Genomic DNA, 23,613 nt, shown 5'->3' with positions numbered 1-23,613 from the left:
TTCCATTTGGAGTTCTATTTTCAGATTGTTTTTAAAAGTACTTATGAAAATGTGTAGATAAAATGTAGATATTTTGTTTTCAATAATTGTTTCTAAATGATCTGTAGTTGGACTGAACAAATGGCCAACACTACTGGTAACAAAAATAAATATTAGGAGATATTAGAGCAAATAAATCAATTAGGAAATCTAAAAGAAATAACTCTGGACTAGATGAATGAGAATAGAAAAAAAGGGGGGAATAACTGAAAGGAAATAAAATGTATTTATTTGTTTAGAAAATTTATATGGCCGCCCACTCACTTTCCTTGACTCTGGGCGGCTTACAGACAAATAACTACTTCACTGGAGGTTTTTAAGGTTTTTAAGAAGTGATTGGACAACCATTTGTTTGAAATGATGTAGGGTCTCCTGTTTGAACAGAGGGTTAGATTAGAAGACCTCCAAGTTCCCTTCCAACTCCATCATTCTATTATTTAAGAAAGCATATTTGAAAGAAGGGGTGATATATTATCCTTTATTGGTGATATATCTTTCTAAGCTAGTTAGAGAGGTAGGGCATAAGAACTTCTTTGCTCTTCTTCTGCACTTGTGGATTTTCTATAGCTATCTGACTGAATACTATGGAAATTAAATCTGAAAGTGACAGGTTTTTGATGTGATTCAATATGACTTACAATGTTTTTTCTTGTACAGAGCTTCATTTCTCTGACTTCCTCCAAACTGCATCTTTCAAAACAGTATTAATACTTTTGGAAATCCTTTGTCATGCATACAGGAAAATTTCTTTCAAAGGTTCTATATATATATTAGGAGTCTACAATGGAGTGAGTATAAAGACTGTTGTTGGCTGACCAGCTGTCTTGAAAAACTGTGAATTTATATAAGCATTGCTTTGAAATATTTAGTTCCAATGCTAATTTATATAAATTACTAAGTTTGAATAAACATTTTTATAGATAATTCATTAGCAGAGCATTGATATTATCAGAGTAGAATTTACATGCATAAATCACTGATTTTTCCAGAAGATTGAACTTTTTATTTACTCTGTATTTTAATAAATGTAGATTAAACTGTATAGGATTAATTTAAAATAAACTATATTTGCCTTGTAAATATTTCTATTATGTTTAATTTGTGGTAAAGGATTGCTGTAGGAAAGACTAGGCATAAGATTAAAATACGAGAAGGATTTTATAAAGCACAAAGGATTAAAGAAAAGATTGATTTCCTTTTGCAGTAAAACAAATAAAAAGCAACACCCATATGCTATAAATCAAATCTAAGTACAATGTTAAAATTTTAGTTGTGGCATTTGGAGATGTCTTTAACCACATGTTTCTAACCATAATTGTTTGTGTTGTTGGGGTGTCCATCACAGGCCATAATTCCAAATACTGATTGTTTTTAATTGTGTTGTAAGGTGGAATTATGCCAGTCACTGCTCTGAGTTCATATGGATAGGGAGGGGCTATAAATAACTAAATAAAATATATATGTATTTCTAAGGATGTCTATTTTCATATTGACAATATGCCTATTGAAATAAAGACGTTTCCCAGAAAATGTGTTTAGATTTCAGCCAAAATAAAAATACAGTTGAAAACTTTATTAGGAACTCTGTTATTATTTGAAATTGATTCCAAATCCAAAAATTAGTTTTTCATTATTTTATTTACTCTATGTATTTTAATAAATGTAGATTAAACTGAGACACGGGTTGTACAGGATTAATTTAAAATGAGCTATATTTGCCTTCTAAATATTTCTATTATGTTTAATTTGTGGTAGAGAATTGCTGTAGGAAAGAATAAGTATAAGATTAAAATACAAAAAGGATTTTATAAAGCACAAAGGATTAAAGAAAAGATTGATTTCCTTGTGCAGTAAAACATATAAAAAGCAACACCCATATGCTATAAATCAAATCTAAGTACAATAAAACTTCAGTTTAGCTGTAATGATGTTTTATTTTAATATCAAACTGTGGAATTGCACAAACACCAAACTTGCAGACAGGATCGGCTTTTAATTAGATTTTCAGTGCGTATGCTTAAAATTACGGTAACAATAATCATATAATAATTATAGAATTAATTGCTGTTCTGTTTTATTTATTGCCTTCTGGATTAAACTTCACACTCATGAAGAACATGTGCTCAGGCTGGATTTAAGAGAGTAAATCCAGACTTTAAAAAAAAATACTTTCCAAGTTGGAGTTCTTGTGCTACATTGTGGGCTTGTTCATGGCTTGTAAAGAATCCAAGGGAATTTGTAATGGGCTGTGAACAATGGATTGCAGTAGGGGGAAAAACAACAAAAGGAGATGGAAGGAAAATTGCCTAATTAGACCCAGCACTACTTCTGGAAACATTAAAAAGGGATCAGAGATCTACAGCAAGAGAGAGGAGTGAAATAGTGCCTCCTTGCCGGATACACCAGAACATTATTTTTCAAAAGGGAATTGAAATTAGACTTAGACTTTTAGGCATGAACAAACATCTGAATGATATTATATCTTTAGTCATTAAATAAGTGATTCTCTAAATATCTTTGCACTGTTTTGTGATATGCTTCCCTCCCCCCCCCCCAATGTGCCATTTTTTCCCTGTTCATTATTCCACCTAATTTATTTTTGAACCATTGGTTTAAGTTGCACAACATAAAAATAACTGAGTAGATAAAGTATGCTTTTGTTACAGAGCAGAGTTGGGGAACGATGGCTCCTTTATGACTTGTGGTTTTCAACTCCCAGAATTCCTAAGTCAACATGCCTGGCTCAAGAATTCTGGGAGTTGAAGTCCGCACATCACAAAAGGGCCATCGTTTTGCGCCCCTCTGCTATATGAAATCTTCTATGAATTGAATGTGGACAACCTGGTATTCCCCAGGTTGGAGTACAAGTCCCATAATTCTTCACATCAAGGGCCATTTTGTAAGCCTGATTTTGGTCATCCAAAACATCAGAAACGGCACCAGATTACTTATCCTTTTTGTAACCTAAAAATCTGAAGCTACAGTAGTCTGTTTATTTTTTAACATTCGTTATTTCATTGTAAGTTAAAGGATTCTTGGAGTGACTGAAAGTATCAGTTAAGATCTATAACAATAAAAACAGGAAATAGAAAACAATAATAAAAATCATATGTAAGGAACTATTTTACCAACAGAAGGGATAAGCACATTTTTAAAGCATTGCCAATTACTTAATATCTTGGGGAAAGAATTTCAAAAATATAGCTCTGCTCTTTATTGCCAATAGCAAGAGAACTAAAACAGTGGATGCAGAGTAAGCATAAGACCAAAATAAGTAAGCTTCTTTACAATAATGCAGTGCTTATAGTATTAAAAGAAACAAAGTCAATTGTAGTGAAAGTGGATAATGTTGTTTCATGTTTCCTTAGCTGAAAAGGGTTTATAATAACAGTTGGAGCATATATCTTGCATAATGCGTATGCTTCATAGTAGTGGTTTGTATGGTTCTATAAATTCTACAAAGAGGATATGTAGAAGATAGGAATTGTGGTTAGTGATAGAAGGAATTGGCATAGAATGTGTGTTTGAGATACTTCTTGCATGAGATACAGTATATTTGGTTCTCTGTAGACAAAAGTATAGTGTTTTATCTAGCTTCTTTCCCCAAAATAATAGTTCTCCTGAGTTCTGCAACAGAGGAAGATTTTCCAAAAATTTCATAAGGAAGGTGCTAATTCACAAGAATGTTGCGAGCCAGGTAACCCTGTTCTGGCATTCTGTAGACATCCTGTGCTCAAAATAATATACTGTAAGTGCTGCAGATTCTGTCTCATATTCACCCTTCATGTGAAAGAATGACCGATTCTTTATAGACAGCAGAATGGCCTTTCTGTTTTTGAAGAATTTGTCTATGATTTAGAACTTTAAAATATCAGTGAACTGAAGAGCCTTCACAGACATATAAGGTTCTATATTGCAAGAAGTTTTCTTCAGAGTAGGGACACTTAAGAAGACAGAAGATGGCAGAGCTTGGTTAGTTTTCCCTGTTCCTTCTCCCATATATAGATTACAGAAAAATAGAATTGTCAAATATATTTATTGTGGATTGGATATTGGAGATCAATACACTTCCAGCAAAATGCAAATAAAAAACCCAATCAGAATATACTGCTCATTATGGCAAAATCAGCACCTGGTAGGGACAATGTTCATGGAAGACATTAGAAGCTGAGCTAGTGCATCTATATTCCATATTACTAGACAATTTGAATTTATATGAATTTTAATATCTGATCTACAATTGATAAAAGAAAAAAACAATTGCTGTATTTTAAAATCTTAGTTGTGGCACTTAGTTGTGTTGGAGATGTTTTTAACCACATTTTTCTAACTGTAGTTGTTCATGTTGGGGTGTCCATCATAGGCAGTAATTCCAAAAATACTGATAGTTTTTAATTGTGTTGTTTGATAGAATTATGCCGATCACTGCTCTGTGTTCACATGGATAGGGAAGGGCTATAAATAACTAAATAAAATATTTTATATATATATATATGTTTTCTGAGGTTTTCGCGTGTGTTTGTATGTAGGTCTTTGGTTATTCAGGTTTTCTCCCGCATAAAATTGGAAGTGTCTTGGCAACGTTTCGACGAAGTCCCATTCGTCATCTTCAGGCTGGTGTTTTCGGCTTCGTGCTTCTAGGAGCAATGTGTAATCGCAGCTGTTTCTTCCTTTTAACTGCCAGTTAACATGCTGGAGAACTGAAGTGTTATCAGCTACTGTTCCTACTTCCACCAAATGTTGTAAAACTATTCTGTCAATTGATCTCAGTGGTTGAACTTACATATTTTCAAAAGTCCCTGGTGGCTCCTTTTAGAAGCACAAAAATTGTTATAAAAACTATAAACTAAATATTAATATATTTTGAATTGATGATGTGCCCGTCTCACAGTTGGGTACAAACGAAGAAACAAGTAAAATATGTGTGTTTCAAATGGATGTAAAATTCTACAGTATGGATTCAGTTTATCTGAAGCTTCTATACAAACCAAAAGAATAAAAATTCAGATTGATGCTAATTATATAAAACATAGACTGGGTTTTAATACCTTGATTTTCTTTCTAGTATATATATTTATATGATTTAATCTGAACATGCAGACAAATGGAAAGCTGCTTGGGAAATATCTACAAATTTCTTTGCTTTAAGGACATGTGCAAATTATGCCAGGAATTGTGTTTTTCTGGTTTGTTTCAAGGAAAACTGTAAAACTTTCAACTGAACAGTTCCTGAAATTATTTGTCAGATCATCAAATCTGTCACACAACAGCAATTTCCTCTTCTTCATCTGCCTTAGGTTGTATTATGGTTTGCCAGATGCTCATTTTCCTACTTTTAATAACCCAAGAAACCAATAACAATGTTATTCTTTGAAGAATGTAACCCTTAAATATGGCCCGAACATGTATGTTCCCTGTTGTGTACGTTCCCTTCATTTTATCGGGTACAACTTTCAGAAAGTTCTGTGACACACAAAGAAGAACTTTAAGGTACCAAAGTTCATAAATAATGGAAGCAAAATAAAATAATAATAATAAAAAAAGCCCTCACAACATCAGACAGACGCAAAAGCCAGGACCGGTTCTGATGACAGTCTGTCAGTGCCTTAGAGCCTCTGTCTTTGCTACAGCTCACTGAATGTTTTATTTTTGTTATAATTACAGTATCTTGCCTGCACTTTGTCCCTCTGATCCTTTGTTAAAGCCCAGATCAGTCTGTGCAGACTGTGCTTGTAGGTGTGATTTATTGAGTGACAAGTAGCTGTAGGGTAGAATACACGCCTCTGTACCTGAGTAAAGCATTAGACATCACAGAACTGGGGGGGGGGGTGAGATGAGGAGGAAAAGCAAAGAGCAGTAACACAGCAGCTCCTGGATACAGATCAGACAAGAGGTTTTGCCACAAATCACCTAGAAACATGTCAGACGCTGCATGTTTGTTGTTTTACACTGAGGGCACAGCCGTAGTCCAAAAGTATTGATTCTTTTCTTTGTACAGAGACAGAAGCTGTCAGCTCTTGCAGGCCGACCTTGGTATAGCTCAGACATCTATTCCCCACCCTGCCTGCTAGATGAACCCCACAGGAAAAGTCTAGGGAAGAGAGGCAATGTCCGTTTCACACAAGCAGAAAGAGACCCCAGCCTCCTACCTCCTCCAAAGGGGAGCAGCTAGACGCCGGATGGAGTGACACAGAATTCAATCTCTTCTCTGTTCTCCCGTGACTCTAAAATTCTGGAGAAATTTAGAAAAATAGTAGCTCAGGATTACTTCCACAAAAATACAACCCAATGTTCCTCTTGTTTTAAAAACGAGTGATAAGGCAGCTCTCATTCCTTGGTTCTGTTTTGAGCGATTGGCAAGGTAAAATAGAAAGCAGACCCATACATGCTAATTGGAGTCAGGAATACAATAGGATTGTAATTATTCGTGGTCATCTAATAAAAAGCACACATATAAATGCAACCACATTTCTGGAAATATTTGTGTTCAAGGTCTGAACTTTGGGTTCCCTTTTTATAGCATGCAGTGGCGCATATGGGGTAGATCATAACATCTTTGGCGAATTTCATTTTCATGGTCTTTTAAAAAAACTTATAAATTAACAGTGAAAAGTTTAAATAAACAAAAGTTAATAGTCTGTTTCAATTTGTTCAAAATATAAGGAAATATTTCCTGGAAAAGTGATGTTATGCTTCAAAATTATATCAAAATTGCCTTGCTTTTTGACCAATTCCTTAATAATGTTTTTTTTCAGTGACATACTTTATCTGATATAAAATCCACTGCCTTGATTCTGTCAATATGTTATGTCCATAATTATTGGTTTTTCTAGAGCTGGTTTTGAAATGTGGTAATTACTTATTAAGTAATTCTAGGCACATATTTAGAAAGAGTGTTTCAGGTGCTACCAAATTCTTTGTTGTCATTTCTCTGTGTCTTTCTAATTTGAAATGACCACTTAAATGTTTTTTATATGCATTATTATTCAGTAATTTATTTCCTTTTTTTCAAATGAAAAGGACCTGATTTTGAGTCACTTGGCACTAGTTACAGGAAATATTAACTATGGTCAAAGTACAGTGGAATGGCTTTATCATTGTTACAAATACTATAATGTTTCTGGTTCTTTATTATGTGTAATGGGAAAGCATATATTTATTTAAAAGAGTTATAGATTTAAGGAGAAAATAGATCAAGTAGCAGCAGATAAACTTCAAATCTGAAAATTTGTAAGACAAAACGGATTTTATTGATATCTTAAACTGCATTTTAAAATGGTGTTTCATTAACTTTGGTAACATTTAAATGCATTGATTAAATCTGTATTATGATTTTCTGCTTAATAAAAACACAATCGCCATCAGGATTAGAAACCATTCATCATCCCATGTATTTTCAGAGCCATCCAGCAAGGGAAAGGAAAAATATGGCATATGAACTACTAATTTGTATAGAGCTTTTGCCAGCAGAATGAAAGTAGTATGTAGTTGTTTTTTTTCCCCATAGGGGAGTAACAGTGATTGGACAGACAAAGAAAAATGGTCCTTTCCTTGTTAATATTTTCATTCTATAGTGGGGGGAGGGCAAATAAAGTTAGCCAGACCAAGTGATGGCATAATTCTGCCAGTCTTGTGAAGACATATTGGAAAAGGCAAGAGTTTCAGATCCCGGTTCTCGGTTGGTCAGTCAGTTGGTCTGTCTGTCTATCTCAGGGCTGTCAAACTCACGGCCTGTAGGCCGGATGCGTGACACGCTGGCCACGCCCACACCCGGTTTACTCTCGATATGTCATGTGATGCCGCCGTAACAACGCGAATTTGACACTCCTGGTCTGTCTGTCTGTCTGTCTCGTTCCCTTCTCTCTGTCTCTTCTTATCTCCCTTTAATACTTTTTTTAAATTAATATTTATATAATAGAATAACAGGACCTTGGAGTCTTCTAGTCCAACCCCCTGCTCAGACAGGAAACCCTGTACTATTTCAGACAAATGGTTGTCCAATCTCTTCTTAAAAACTTGCAGTATTGGTGCATCCACAACTTCTGGAGGCAAGCCATTCTACTAATTAATTGTTCTAACTGTTGGGAAATTTCTCCTTAGTTCTAGGTTGCTTCTTTCCTTGATTAGTTATATAATGACTAATATATACATAGTTTATTAGTTATATAAATAACTCAAAGTGGTAGTGAACATACATAGTACTCTTTACTCCTCCTATTTTTCCCCACAACAACAACCCTGTGAGATGGATTGGGATGAGAGGGAGGACATACCTAATGTGGAACTACAACTCACAATCTCCTGGTTTCTACGCCAGCATGTTAACTACTTTGTCTCTTCCTAACTGATTTTGAGTGTAGCAACAGCGAAGCTGCTTTTAGGAAGAACTTTTTAAGGACTACCACTCCTTCCAGTTGTTTATCTTCCAGAGCTCATCTTGTAAATCTTAGCTTTGCAATTTGGTACTAAACTCAAAACTATGTCCATAAAATCCATATCTTCCAAAAACTATAGAACAATTGACAGACTACATAGCCTGTCTAAACCTTTAGAAGGATTTAAAAAAAAATAGTAGAAAATTACGAACGAGGAGCAAGGTAAGCAGCAAGTTCCTCTAACTGGCCATACTTCAAAAAGCTTCCTCATCGATATCCCAGAAGATCACAGTTTAGACATTATAAGAATAAAACCTCCCTACTCAATTTCAATAAATGAACAAATTTTTATTTTGGAATATATTAAAAATAATACAAGAATAGATATTGATCTACAAAAATAAATGAAAATGTACCGCACAGTTAAGAAAATAATTCAGATTTGCTTTCAGATATTAAAGCTTGCATTTATAGACATAGTTGAACAGTAGAAAATAAAAATACTTGCATATACTAACTTGGTTGTTGTCATGGAACATATCTGAATTTATATTTACTACATCAAAAACATTATAATCTCAAACCCAGATCAAAGGCAGTGAAACAGCTTTTTGTTCTAAGATATGTAGAATGCCAAGCAAAGTCAGGAATCCAACAGTCTTAATTATACAGACACCAGTATTAGAATAAAATGATACAGCAACTGGGCTTATCTTAAAGCAAGAACAGAGTTATAGGAAACAAAGCAGTTTAGATACTCAAATAAGCAGGCAAAGACAATTCTGAAGTCTAGAAATTGGTACCTGGGTTAGCCAATCCCAAAACAGCAGTGACTTGACATTAATTCTGAAAAGAGAAAGCTGTTACTGAATTTGATCATTCTGATTCCTAATGTGAGCCCAGGAATCATTTTGGGAGAACTAGTAGTATTGGCTCCTAATAGCTCTCATTTTAGCAGCAGCTACTGGAAGATCAAGACTCTTAAAATTCCTGCTATTTTTTTTAAAGTTGTCTTGTGGTGTTGGACAGATCACAATATAAGTTGCTCCTCATCAAGAAGGAAGTTGGGATACAGGCAATTCATGTAATTTCCATGTATATTTATACATCTATTGTTTGAAACACACTAAATTCTAATGCAGGAGTGTCAAACTCATGGCCTTTGGGCCAGATGTGTCATGTGCTGGCCACCCCCACCCCCAGTTTAGCGAAGGGGGAAAAAGTCCCAATACGTCACATGACAACAACACGATGACCTGAGTTTGACACCCGTGTTCGGATGGATGGATGGATGGGTGCTAGATCAATCAATTGATTGATTGATAGATAATTTACCATGAACTATGTTTTTAGTATAGATTACCTCCATTTCCTGAAACTGAAATAGTAATATGGGATAGCATGAAAAATGCCATTTCCCCATTGATATTATGCAGACTGGTATATAGATGGTATATTTATGTTTGCAATTTTCTCTGTTTTACTAATGTCACCTGCTTTTTACCTTCCTAGCCTCTTTGATTTTTTTAGACAAAGTTATGATTTAAATTTTTTAAAATAAATAAATAAATAAATAAATAAATAAATAAATAAATAAATAAATAAATAAATAAAATGCAAGTCTTTTCATGACTAAGGTTTATTGTTAATAACAATCTAGTGGCCTTATGTGGACTTTCCATGAATAAAATAGATTGATATTCTGGCATTGCAAACTTATATTATAAATATATCATCTTCTTTAGAATAGAATAGAATAGAATAGAATAGAATAGAATAGAATAGAATAGAATAGAATAGAATAGAATTTTTTATTGGCCAAGTGTGATTGGACACACAAGGAATTTGTCTTGGTGCATATGCTCTCAGTGTACATAAAAGAAAAGATACGTTCATCAAGAATCATAAGGTACAACACTTAATTATAGTCATAGGGTACAAATAATTTATCAGTTCAATATGAAGAATCTAATGAACTACCAAGCATGATTCTTTGTATAACTTGGAAAAGAATTTGAGTTGACTGGTTCAATACAATAAATTGTAAAATTTCTCAGGTTTGTGCCAGTTTTAGTAATATTGTTGAAAATGAAAGTCCATAAATCAAAGCTGAAAAGACTATAAAACTCAGGGAGTCTAAAATATGAAAATTTAAGTTTCAAAACTGAATAAATCTAATCTGATTTTGACTTTGGACATTAGTTTTGCAAATTGTGCCATTTCCTAGAGCAAAATCCCAAGAAATGAAACCCATATAAAGCATGTTACTGTGTCTTCGTATGAGGGAGTCTTTAAGGATTATTGAGGAAAAAAGGCAAAAGTTAAAAATAGGAGGCAAACTACACCTTCCCAATTAAATTCAAAATGCATTTGTACCTGTGAAAGTACAAGTGAATTGTATTTCAGTAATTGTTTGTCAACTAAAGCAATTGTTTTCTCCACTGTACACTGCTAACTCTGTCCCAAGAATATCTATGTGCATTCAGAATCCTTATATCAGTTGGCAGGGAGATGTTTCACAAGAAATACTATTTCTCTGTAAAGGTATGAAGTCTACAGTCTCCTGGTTTGCTACTGGACATTGCCCAATGGAACAATTGTGTGAAAGACACACTATTTATAGAGTAGAATGGTTTACATAGAATGTGCAAGCCTTATTCCATGGCAGCCTCCTTTCATTTAGACGCAGAACATTTTATATATTTAAATTATTTAAACAAAGTGGCAGCGTTAACGTCCTGAGTTCCTGGTTAAAAATAAATGGAGGGCACATAACAGTTCGAAGATTGTGTGATTTCAAATGTCACAATGTATTTTCTTCCTGTTTCCTTGCAGTATGGAAAGCATATACAGACAATTATACAGATCTGGACACAATTTACATACAATTAGAAAGAGCAAACAGTCCAGTCACCAAAACAAGTTTAGAGCTCTTCTTTAATCAAAAACTGTCTACTAGCATTTTTGCTTGCAGGAATAGCGTCAATGCTTCAGAGTTGGGTTCCAAGCTTGAAAAACTTGTCATTCTTCAATTACTAGGCAGTTTGCTGCTGATTTGTATTTACTTTGGATATTCTTGTACTGCATGGTCAGTACAGAGAGAGTTGTTTGGTGTGAAGTAGATGTCAAAATCAAATTAGTTTCTTCTAAAACTTTGGATCACAAGTCCTACTCCATGATTTTGCAAATGAATAAGTAGTGCCTCCATCAGTGAATGTTGGGAACAGGCAGTTGTGTGGTGAGTTATTCAAAGGCAGAGCTACATACATGTAACACGTAAGTCCCTAATTGATTCTGTATCTCTTGGGTACCATGAAGAATTCATCTCCTTTGGCAGTAGTGAAATAGAATCCATCTGCTTGCCTAGTCACCTTCTGAATGTGAAATGAGCATCTTCTTGCTTAATGTAGCAAAATATTTGGGCTTGGGATGGTTGTCCACGTTCTTCTCCATATAAGAAAAATGTCATGATTTCCCACCAGGAATGAATTTATCTGGAGCTTGTCTTTTTATTTCTAGCCATGGTACTTTTTTTAAAAAAAGGCTAAAACAAAAAAGTGTCATTTTTTAAAAAAATTGAAGGATAAATCTCTAATTAAATTTACCTTCCAAGAGTCCCAGAAATATAAAGAGAAATGGTACTTTTCCTATCCAGTCAAAAAGGTTTCCTTTAAAAAAATCTGTTCCATTTTTTTCAGTGGGAGTTTTTTTCATATGAAATTTCTATACACAAGGTTATTAATCTGGATTGGGTTCACTGAGATCTTAATGGCAAAGTTTCCTTACATCTGAATATTTTTCTTAAGTAAGAAAAATAACACACTTTCAGATAACAATATACTGCTGCTTTGTATAACACCCAGATAGTTTACTGGACTATCTTTCTCTAGTTATTTATGCCTTATGTTGGGAAATCTGACAGAGTTAGCATGCTGCAGGTCAATGGTGAAATCTAAATTTTTTTGCTACCGGTTCTGTGGGTGTGGCTTGGTGGTCATGTGACCAGGTGGGTGTGGCCAACTTGACATCACTCACATCACTCACTGTTAGAGCCAGGAGCTGTACATTCTGAAGCACATTCTGCCCTTCTGAAGTCCCCAACTCTTTGAGTTTCCTTCTGGCTTGACTGCCCAAGCGATGGAGCCTTCTCTTGTCCCACTCTGGAGGGCCGCACATCCCCCCCGCCAATGCTCTGCACAAACCGCCCACCCCATTTCTGCAAAGACAGAGCCCCCCTTGCATGGCGATCAAAGGAGGGAGGGGGATGCTGCAGAAAAGGCTGCCTTCCACCTGGGCCTCCTCCTGCAGCCAAGCACGCCCAGCCATGCATGCCCTTTCTTCAAATGGGCTGTGCATGGGGCGCTTGGAGAGAGAGAGAGCAAGAGAGCTCTCCAATCTCTGTTTTTCTGTGTGTGTGTGAGAGAGAGGAAGAGTGGGAGGGAGCGATCTGAAGCCGAGGCACCCAAACATCTGGCAGTGGCAGGGACAGCTGCTGAGCAGTCCTGAGTCAGCCAGCTCCACCTGACCTACTTCCTAAGTCTCACCCTTCTCCTCACACACACCCCACTCAAGCAGTGGCAGGCTTTGCGGGACAACAGGGCCTCTAGTTTTTCCCACAGTGCTGCATACTCTTGTTACCTCTGTTTGTCTGCTTGCAAGCAGCGATCTACTCTCTGCATCTGTCAGGATACTGGTGCAGGCACCATGGATGCATCACTTGTCAGGGCTGAGCAGGGAAGCCGCTGTCACGCCACTCCCCCTCGCTTCCCCGAGCACAGAGCCGAGGCCGTGTGCTTCCTTTCCGGGCTGGCCACCGGCAAAGAGCCACGGAGCTGACAGCCAGTCAATGTCCCATGTGCAGCATCGCCCAGCTGCCGGTGGGGACGGAGCAGCCAGCCCATCCTGGGCTTGGGCTGGCTGGCTGGAGCAGCGCTGCAGCTGAGGCCCCCGTGCCAACATTCACTGGCGAGCACAACTTCAGTCGGGCCATTCAAGCCGCCACTGCAGGGCCAGCCGCCTGGCGCAAAACCTCACCCCAGGCCGAAGGGAAAGAGCCGCGGGCTCTGCCGTGACGTGGCCGACCTGGCCCTCTCCCCAAGTGGGGGGCTGCTGCCCTGCCTGCTACCGGAGACTTCCACACCTCTCACTCCGGTTCTTCGCTGGTGGGAAGCAGCACTGCAGCCAAGCCTCCTTCTCCCGGAGCGCCAGACTCTGTGGGCTGAGTTCCCGGAGTGGCACCAGTGGTCAAAGAGAGCAGGGCAGGCATTTCTACTACTTTGGAACACTTTTTAACCTTGGAGAATGTTGGAGATTGTCTAGAACAGGAGTGTCAAACTTGTGGCCCGTGGGCCAGATGCATCACGTGCTGGCCACCCCCACCCCCGGTTTAGCAAAGGGGGAAAAAGTTGCAATACATCATGTGATGTGTCCTCGTGAGTTTGATACCTCTGGTCTGGAACATTATAATTAAGCACCTAAACATTGGAACTCAATAATATTTGACTTACCACAAAAATATTGTTTTTGAACAGCTATTAAAAGATACTTTTGAAATAGTCAAGACAAAGAAATTGAAACCCAGGAGTAAGATTTGTTCAGAAATTAAACTATTTTTTGGGACAAATGGAAAAAAACATTCAGTGCCATTCTGATTTTTATTCAGTTTGTCTAAGAGTGTTTTTTTTTTTTTAAATGGTGATGAACTTTCTATCTTGTGGAGTGGAGTGGAGAATCAGAATTTGCTACTACTACTGTGCCCAAAAGCAAACCTGTCCACTGATTGCCTGAGGGCACTGCAACAAGCATGGTATGGACATCAAGTTAATCAATTTTATGAAGAAGAGCTCCTCTCTCTTCTTCTCTCCTCTCCTCTCCTCTCCTCTCCTCTGAAGATGTCAGAATTTTGTCTCCTGCAGATGAATTATATTATGAGTTGTAATCCTTATTGTTAAGCTAAAAATGTTTTACCTAAAGTTTAAACGTCCCCCCTCCCCAGAATTTAAATTTTAGGAATGCTTTATTAATTAATTATATTATGACAACTCACCAGAAAACCCTCACTTCATTACTTTACTGTGGAAACAACAGGAAGAAAATAATTCTATTTATTAAAAAGCCAATCATTTAGCTAGTTAAAATGGCAGTTTTACCAGTCAAAATAGCTCTTAATAACAATTTTGAACTATTAGTAACAATGTTATTTGAACAAGTATGGAATGTAAAATATTTTAACTGTTATGTTCAGAGGGTCACCTCACTTTAATTTGATATTAATTAATTAGGTATTTTTAAATTATACTTTAATGCGTGAGAAGCATTAAGGCATACACTGCTTATTACTTTACAAATTCCTATTCACTCTAAAAGCCATTGCTGGATTAGGCCACAAGCTATCTTGTATGCAGAATTGGTATGATTAGCACAGAATATACTCTCATATGAGTAGCTTGAGGCTCATATACCAAAGGACATAATTTATCCCATCTGCTGAAGTTATTGATATTATGTGTTTACTAATTAATTTCTATTCTTAAGGACATTTTCTATCCGTTTACGATTAACTACTTGGATTAGGGTTTCTTTTTAAAAAAAATATTTCTATTCCTCACAACCTAGTTCTCCTTCTACCCTGTTTTCCCCCAAAATAAGACATCCCCTGATAATAAGCCCAATCGGGCTTTTGAACGCATGGCAATAAGGCCAAGCGCTTATTTCAGGGTTTAAAAAAATATAAGACAGGGTCTTATTTTTGGGGAAACATGGTAGAGACCAATCAAAGGAACACATAGTTGAAGTGTCATTGCACATCTGACATCTTTTTAAAGAGTCTGGAGTTGTATGCTAAATACTGTATATGATTTGTTAATTTTGAATTCATTAGTCAGGGATAGAATTTCATCCTTTATACCGTGTTTCCCCGAAAATAAGACCCTGTCTTATATTTTTTTGAAGCCTGAAATAAGTGCTTGGCCTTATTGCCATGCGTTCAAAAGCCCAATTGGGCTTATTATCAGGGGATGTCTTATTTTAAGGAAAACAGGGTTATTTTATTCACTGAGTTCTTGATAAACATCAGTATCAGCTCTAAATTGTATGAGGAGGAAAATTCCTCTCTAATACTATATATCCAGGAGAAACAGGAGCTGCATAATTGTTCTAAAATCTGAAGCCTGTGGACAGCAGGCACTGCAATAACACTTTTTCAGAAAAGGTGTATCCAGCCTTTTCTTCTTCACCTTACAGTTGCTTTGCTGCCTCTCCTCAGTTTCACACAACATACTGGCCAGTCTCCTGATTTCTTGCTTGAAAATGTCACAGACTCACCAATTTAAAAATGGATAAAGACTAGTATAAAGTTTAAGATACATATATATATCTAGGAGTTGTAGAATGTATAGGAATAATCAATTTAACCTGCTTTGTGTGGGAAAAACAGACAGAACTCTGTTCGATCATGTATTGGAATTTTGGAAAAAACTACAATTAAAAAAAAAGAAAAGAAAAAAGGAAATGTCACAGACTCTCTCTTGTTGACTAAAACAAGATATCTACTGATTGGAGTAGAGGTGATACAGGATGATTATCAATAAGAATTGTTCTTATTGCTGGCTATAAATATGAGTTGATCCTAAAACATAATTTATGATAAATTTCCTGACAGTAAGAATAATTAATCAGTGGAAAGGCTTGCCTTCAGAAGTTGTGGGTGCTACAACAGCTTCTTAAGAAGAGATTGGACAGCCATTTGTCTGGAATGGTATGGGGCAGGAGTGAAATCTAAAATTTTTCCCTACTGGTTCTGTGGGCGTGGCTTGGTGGGGGGTGTCCTGTGACTGAGTGGGCATGGCCAACTCGATGTCACTCACAGCCATGCCCACTCAGTCACAAGACCCCCTCCCACCAAGCCATGCCCACAGAACCTGGGAGGAAAACTTTTTAAATTTCTATTCTGCCACCCACTCGCCACCCCCTCTTTCTTCGCTTTGGGTCGGGGGCCAGGACCCAGGGATGCACCATTCCCTGGGGCCCTGGAGCCTCCGCCTGCTCGCCGCCTGCCTCAACCAGGTCAGGGAATGCACCATTCCCCGATACCAGCCTTGCCCCGGAGCCGCTGCCTGCTCTCTCATCGCCAAGTGGCATGTCCTTACCTTTCTCCCGCGGCTGGCTGTCAGGGAAGGCAAGTGTCCGAAAGTTACCGGAGTTGCTCACTCTCCTTCTTGAATGAGCCGCTACCATTGCCGCCCTGGTCCATGCACCGGCTGCGCAAGCACACACTCAACCTGCCACTGATAAGTGAATTAAATAAATAGTGTGCACTTGCGCAGTCGGCGCATGGACCAGAGCGATGATGGTGGCAGCTCATTCAAGAAGGAGAGTGAGTGACTCCGGTAATTTTCAGGCGCTTGCCTTCCCTGACAGCCAGCCGTGGGAGAAAGGTGAGCAGTAGGATACACTGCGTGGCAAAGGGCGAGCAGGCAGTGGCTCCGTGGCAAGGCCGGAGTTGGGGAATGGTGCATTCCCTGACTCTGTGGAATGGGGCGGGTGGGTGGAGCCTCCAGCTGCCATTGCTACTGGTTCTCTGAACTACCGGCTATCATATGGAGTCTCTTGCCTGAGCAGGGATTTGGACTAAAAGACCTCCAAGATCCTTTGCAACTCCGTTATTCTGTATTCAGATATGATTAGGTCCCACAATTTGCATTGGGATCCTGGATGTCCATTAAGGCATCCATAGTCAAAAGCCTTTATTGCAAAGGGTTTATTAGGGACCCAGCAATTCATGTTCCTTCTCCAGTTAGTAACAATCATTCCAGGAAAGAGGACAGTCATACAAAATAAAATAAGATGTGGTTTTTTAAAAAAAAAAGTTTGAAAGAGACAGTAAATTTGTTAATTGCTTTTAGTTTGTAAATTTCTCCACTTTTATTGTTTTCCTTTTTTTTCAATGATTAAATTCTTTTTTTGGCTAGATACAGCTCTAAAATAGTACTTTCTCATCCTGTAACTATTCATTATTTAGTTTAGCACAGTTATCTCTTCAGTGTAAGGGGGATTGTTAGAGAAGTTGGAGGAAAAATTGCCTTAGAGCTTTGTTTAAAAAGTGTTTGAATCATGATCAGGCCCTTTGTCTTGAACCCATGATCTTGAAGTTAGCTTTTGAATAATCTTTTCTTGGGGCTGAGCTACAAATATTCTCCTTTATCTGTACATACTTGAAACATTACATTTTTAAAGCTTCCCCTGTTGTCTTTTTTACCAGGCCTATTTAGAAGCCAAATAGGATTGCATTCCACTGCCTTTGTAGCCATCTGTTTCTTTATGAACTTAATTTGATAATATTGTTGTTACTGTGTCCTATCAGATTCAACATATTTTGCTTCATACAAAGTCGTTAGCCCATTTAAACAAACCCCACTTAGTTTAAATGCTGAAGCCCCACCTACTTCTTGCCTACATAGTTAATGGAGAAAGAAAGGGCAAATTATGTTATGAAACCTTGCCAGCAGTCTCCTGGTGCAAGACCTCATCAGGGACCATACAGAGAATGTGGATGGGGATTATGTATTCCCATAATGGTGATTTTTAACTCGGATCAATTGTCCTGCCAGGAGCCCCAGTAAATAGGATTAAGTAGGATTTGGGAATCTGTGCCATGAATATCTGGGAAGGATTGTGACTCATGAACTTAAAGTTTACTTTATGATCTCTTCTTACAGACATTACCACATTCTTTCTTTCCACTCAATCATTATCTAATGTCCCTTGCATCTGTGTTCTGTACATCTGTATAGAGCCAAATATTTCTTCCCTTTCATCTGGGAGAGCCACTGCGGTGTAGTGGTTAAAGAGTTAGACGGGCAGTATGAGACCCAGGTCTAGTCTACACACGAATTCCCTTGTAATTTTGGGCCAGACATTTTCTCTCAGTCCAACCTGCCTCCCGGGATTGTTGTGAAAAACAGTGGGAGCAGGGAGCACAATATATGTGCACGTTGAGATCTTGAAGGGAAGGGGGAGATAGCTCTAATATATAAACTAAAATAAACTCTTCCCATCCTGCATGCACAGTACATGATGTCCCTCTTCATGTACGTCTAGAATGTACCTTTAGAACCATTTAGCTATCAAGTACATGCTTCTTGAAAAACAACAGTGGTTTTAGCACTTAATAAAATAGAAGCAGATTTATCAGGTTGTTAACTAGTACATCAAAAGCAGAAGTCATTAGCATTTTTGCAGCAAGAGAGGATTAGTACTACCTCATGTGTTTTGTTAACAACTGAAGAATTTGAGAATTAGAACAAAGAAACTCTGGAGAATTAAGCTCTGCTATGTGGAATAAAGTTTGGCATAATTATTCCAATTTGCACCAATATAAGAGATTTCCCATTTCAGGGCCGTTGGCAGGTTACTTTAGTGTACTAAAGTGAAACTTTTACTAAAAAACACTGAGGCAAGGCCCAAAAAGATTTGGATTATAGAATAATAGGTTTTAAATACTGTAGGTATGCTATCTGCATGAAATGGAGCCAGGACCTAAGGATCTAACTTATGCATAAGAATTCTTACTATCTGTATAACAAGACAAGTTTCTTTCTGAGCATTGGTTCTTCCTTGCAGAAACTATGGTTATACATTTTGGAAGATAATTGCCATTTTCTATGATTTTTTTTTTTTAATTTGATTTATATGCTGCCCTTCTCCGGAGACTCAGGGCGGCTTACAATGCGTTAAGCAATAGCCTTCATCCTTTTGTATATTTATACAAAGTCAGCTTATTGCCCCCACAAACTGGGTCCTCATTTTACCTACCTTAGAAAGGATGGAAGGCTGAGTCAACCTTGAGCCTTGGCGAGATTCGAACTTGCAGTAATTGCAGGCAGCTGTGTTAATAACAGGGTGCTTTAGACCACTGTACTACCAAGGCTCTGATCTAGCACTGGAAGGTGCACTTCCTAAAACTGTGTTTGAGAGCAGTCTTCAAAATATAGGAACACACAAGGAAAAGATAAATTTAATTTATTTTACATGGAAAAGTAATTAAAATAAAATCACTTAAATGCTAATCCAATTAACGCCTCATGTATTTTATAATTTCCAGCTTCTCTGATATTAAAAAATTACAATTTGGTGACAACTTTTGGAAGCCTTCTGGAGCTGCTTTCTCAAGACTTGGGCTCAGCTTTGCCACCCATGTTTGAGCAGAAAAAGAAATCTGTGGCAAGAATTATGTAGTGATAGAAGACCTTATGGTGATGAAGTATAAAACATGGGGAGGGGAAATACTTTTTTCTTCTTAGCACTTTTATCTGTAAAGTAGGATAAGCCATCTTTCTCTCTTTCCTAAATTATCAGACCCGTTTAATGTATCTGATTTTTTTTGATTTAGAGAAAAATCAAAATATGTTCATATCACTACATAGCTTTGGAGCTGATAATTTAAAGGTGTGACCTGACCTCTCTCTCTGAGCAAGTAATAATAATGGGGCTCTCATATATCTGAAGTACTGTTACCAAACTTGAATAAATATCAGGCTGCATGCTGTAGATTGTAAGGAGAGCAATAGGATAGGATAGCAATAGTGTTTAGACTTATATACCACTTCACAGTGCTTTACAGCCCTCTCTAAGTGGTTTCAGAGTCAGCATATTACCCCCAACAATCTGGATACTCATTTTACCGACCTCAGGTGGATGGAAAGCTGAGCTAACTTTGAGCTGGTGAGACTGAGGCTGCCAAATTGCAGGCAGTCAGTAATTTTACCCACCTTGGAAGGATGGGAGGCTGAGTCAACCTTGAGCCTGTTGAGATTTGAACTGCCAAATTGCAGGCAGCTGGCAGTCAGCAGAAGTAGCCTGCAGTACTGCACTCTAACCACTGAGCCACCGTGGCTCGTATATTAACACTGTGATCAAATTTAAATCTTTTTCTCTCTCTTTTTGGTTTGCTTGCTTTGCATATTATTTTTTAATATTATTTTTAAGATTTTAATACCACCCACTCACCCACTCATGGATACTTTTCTGTCATATTTGTATGGTAACAAATAGTCTTAAGGCCTAACAAATAGAAAAAACAAGGTCATTCCTCATACCATTGATCCCGATATCTATCCTCTGAGGTAAGATACCCTAATTATAAAGGGATGTCTAGAATATCTCAATCCTAATCTGACTCTGTAATTACTGTCTACAGATAATTACTGGTTTTGCTGCCTACACCGTTTTTTGAAGCTCTAGCACAGTGCTTCCCAAACCTGCATAAATTATGCAAAATGTTTTCCTTTGGGTAATGACACACAAACCTATTACCCAATCACAACAGGGACATTTAAGTTGATTTAAAGATTTTTTTTTTTAACCAGCATTGGGTAAAAAGGACTTTCTGATAAGCAGTTTTGGATAATGAAGGGAAAAGTTTGGAAAGTAAAGTAAAAGGTAAAGGTTCCCCTTGCACATATGTGCTAGTTGTTTCTGACTCTAGGGGGCGGTGGTCATCTCTGTTTCAAAGCCAAAGAGCCAGCGCTGTCCAAAGACGTCTCCATGGTCATGTGGCCGGCATGACTAAGCACCAAAGGCGCATGGAACACTGTTACCTTCCCACAAAATGTGGTCCCTATTTTTCTATTTGTATTTTTTATGTGCTTTCAAACTGCTAGGTTGGTAAAAGCTGGGACAAGTAATGGGAGCTCACCCCGTTACGCAGCACTAGGGATTCGAACCGCTGAACTGCCAACCTTTTGATCAATTTCATACCTCTATATGAATGTATGGATCCCTTCTTCTTTCTAGCAGTGTACTGTCATTGTCCTACATTCTAATCGCTTTCTCTTTGCATGACGCTCTGCTTTGAAGATGTTGGTGGTAATTTGTAGTTCCAGGATTGGCACAAAACTTTCCAAGCAGCATTATGATGCAATCAGTACACATTCATTAGACGAGCAATTCTCAAACATTTTGGTCTCAGAATCTCTTTATATTCTTAAAAAATAATTGAGAACCCCAAAGAGTCTATTTACATAGACTATCTCTATCAATATTTGCTGTATTAGTAATTTAACCTAATAAATTTTATAGTACACTTATTTGACTCAGTAGACCCCTGAAAATTGTCTTGGGGACATGTGGAGTTCTCCAGGACACATTTTGAGAACCACTACATTTTAAATCCAGAAAAACCTTTTAACCAGAAACTATTCTTTTTTATAAATATGGAAATATATACTGTATATATATATATAAACATTGATTGAGAGGACTCATAGGTAACCAGGCTTGTATATCATTCAGAGTTTTTACTTAATATTACCTAGTAATATGTAAAAAGGCTAACAGAAACATAAAAGGTAACTATTAGTAGTACCATTTAAAGATCATTATCGTTTTATGCACCTTGAAATCATTAATGAATTTTGTGTGTGCACATGTACAGACACCAGCCATTCAAGTCAGTAAGCTTTGTTCTGCTTTTGACATTTATAATTAGCAGCAGAGCACTGAAATTTAAAGATTGGAGTGGGGTGGGGAGTTGGAAGAAAGAGGACATAACAAAACCCTGCTGCAGTAAGCATCAGCTGACAACACTGTTGTAATTTGAGAGCTGTCAACATCTTGTTTTGTCAATAGAGTGATGGCAGTTTTGTTTTGAATTATAGTAAGAAATGTCCATATCCGAAGAGAGTACAGTATTAAAAGGAATGTCTGGCTTTCTAACTAAAACAACATGAGATGAATGTCTTTTTTACTTTATTATGGGATTTTTATCAAAGAAGATCGAACATCCTAATCACAGTGTGCAGCCAAGATGGAATTAAAACCCTTGTGATGATGATGGTCTGTAGCTTTTATTATCATGCACTGTTGACCAACTGACCAATTAGAAGTTATTATTTAGATACCACACATTGTCCATCAGTTCTGTATAAGACAATCCACTAAAATATTTGCAATTCCAGGATGATATCCTAAATGCCTTTGACCTTTCCCACCCATATGTAGACTTTTGTCATTGCTGAAATTCATTTTTTCCCATTTGTCCATGGTGAAATTCATCTTGAAATTCAGACTGATGAAAAACTACTGAACCTTGGCAGTGTTCTCCAAGGTCTTTGCTCTCTTTTCTTTTTGTGTTATCTGCAAATTTAAAATCTTATTTTCTATCCTTCATTATAATCATTTATAAACATGTAGAACAGTATAGGACCTAGAATTGACCTACATGGAGACATACGGTATGCCATTTTACACTTCCTTCCAGTTTGCTAAAGAACCATTGACGTATACTAGTCAATGCTTTCATTTGTTCAACTAATTCTCTATCCATATAATGGTAGATTACTCCATACTGCATTTTGCCACTTTCTGATGGTACTTGATAGAATACACAGGTGTACCTAAAAAATCAGTGAGATTTGAATTTTCCTTTTCCTACCCTTTAGGTTAATTATTTATTTATTCTTAATTATTTAAGAAAACACAGTATCATTGTAATATATATCCCTTGCATATCTTTATGTTCATATAAAAGCTCATAGAATAAATTATTTATTGTCATAGGAAATTGATATTAATTTAAACTAATTACAACATGCTTACTATGTCAATTTACCCTTGATTCCTGGCAACTCTAGTAAACAATAAAGGTATGTTTTGATATGTAACTACCGACAAATTGGCTCACATTTTGTAGCCTTCTTTGGATGGGCCTTCAACTACGTAAATTAATGGAAATTAATGGAAATTGTTCTATCAGTGACCAAATTTCTGTATGTATGTATTCATAGCTGAATATGCCTTGTGCTCTTGAAGCTACCATTCTCCAGCATGCCGGCAAAGTTGAGATAAGCTTCTGCTGCATTCTCAGCTAATCAGAATCACTCACTCTTTGCAAACAAAGAGCAATACTTATTGTAAAACATAGTCTGAAGTTGGCTTGTCTTGTTCAATTATAATTACTACTAATCATAGTTTGTTTGCATTCCAATACAATCAGCAATCCTGTTGCCGCAAAATAAAAACAAAAGCTATTCTTTCCTTTGAGGAGAGACAGAAACATTAGAGTCATGAGCCATACTCTGCAAATCAACTCAGTGTATATAAAATATTAAGCTATAGCAAGTTTATAAAATGAACAAAGTACTACAGCATTTTAAAACAGTAAAGAAAATAAACTGATTGTTAACAAAGTACATGGTTTTCT

The 23,613-nt window shown here is 37.0% G+C and overlaps 1 protein-coding gene across 6 annotated transcripts in view; it reads left to right on the top strand.

Moving 5' to 3' along the window:
• Positions 1 to 23,613, top strand: part of BNC2 (basonuclin zinc finger protein 2) — a 437,236-nt gene that overhangs the window by 210,621 nt on the left and 203,002 nt on the right. The window lies entirely within an intron of this gene.

The sequence above is a fragment of the Pantherophis guttatus genome, chromosome 2 (genome assembly GCF_059756535.1).
Source record: "Pantherophis guttatus breed Tessera chromosome 2, ASM5975653v1, whole genome shotgun sequence".
Lineage (NCBI taxonomy): Eukaryota > Metazoa > Chordata > Lepidosauria > Squamata > Colubridae > Pantherophis > Pantherophis guttatus.
This window is presented reverse-complemented; position numbering and strand designations above follow the sequence as displayed.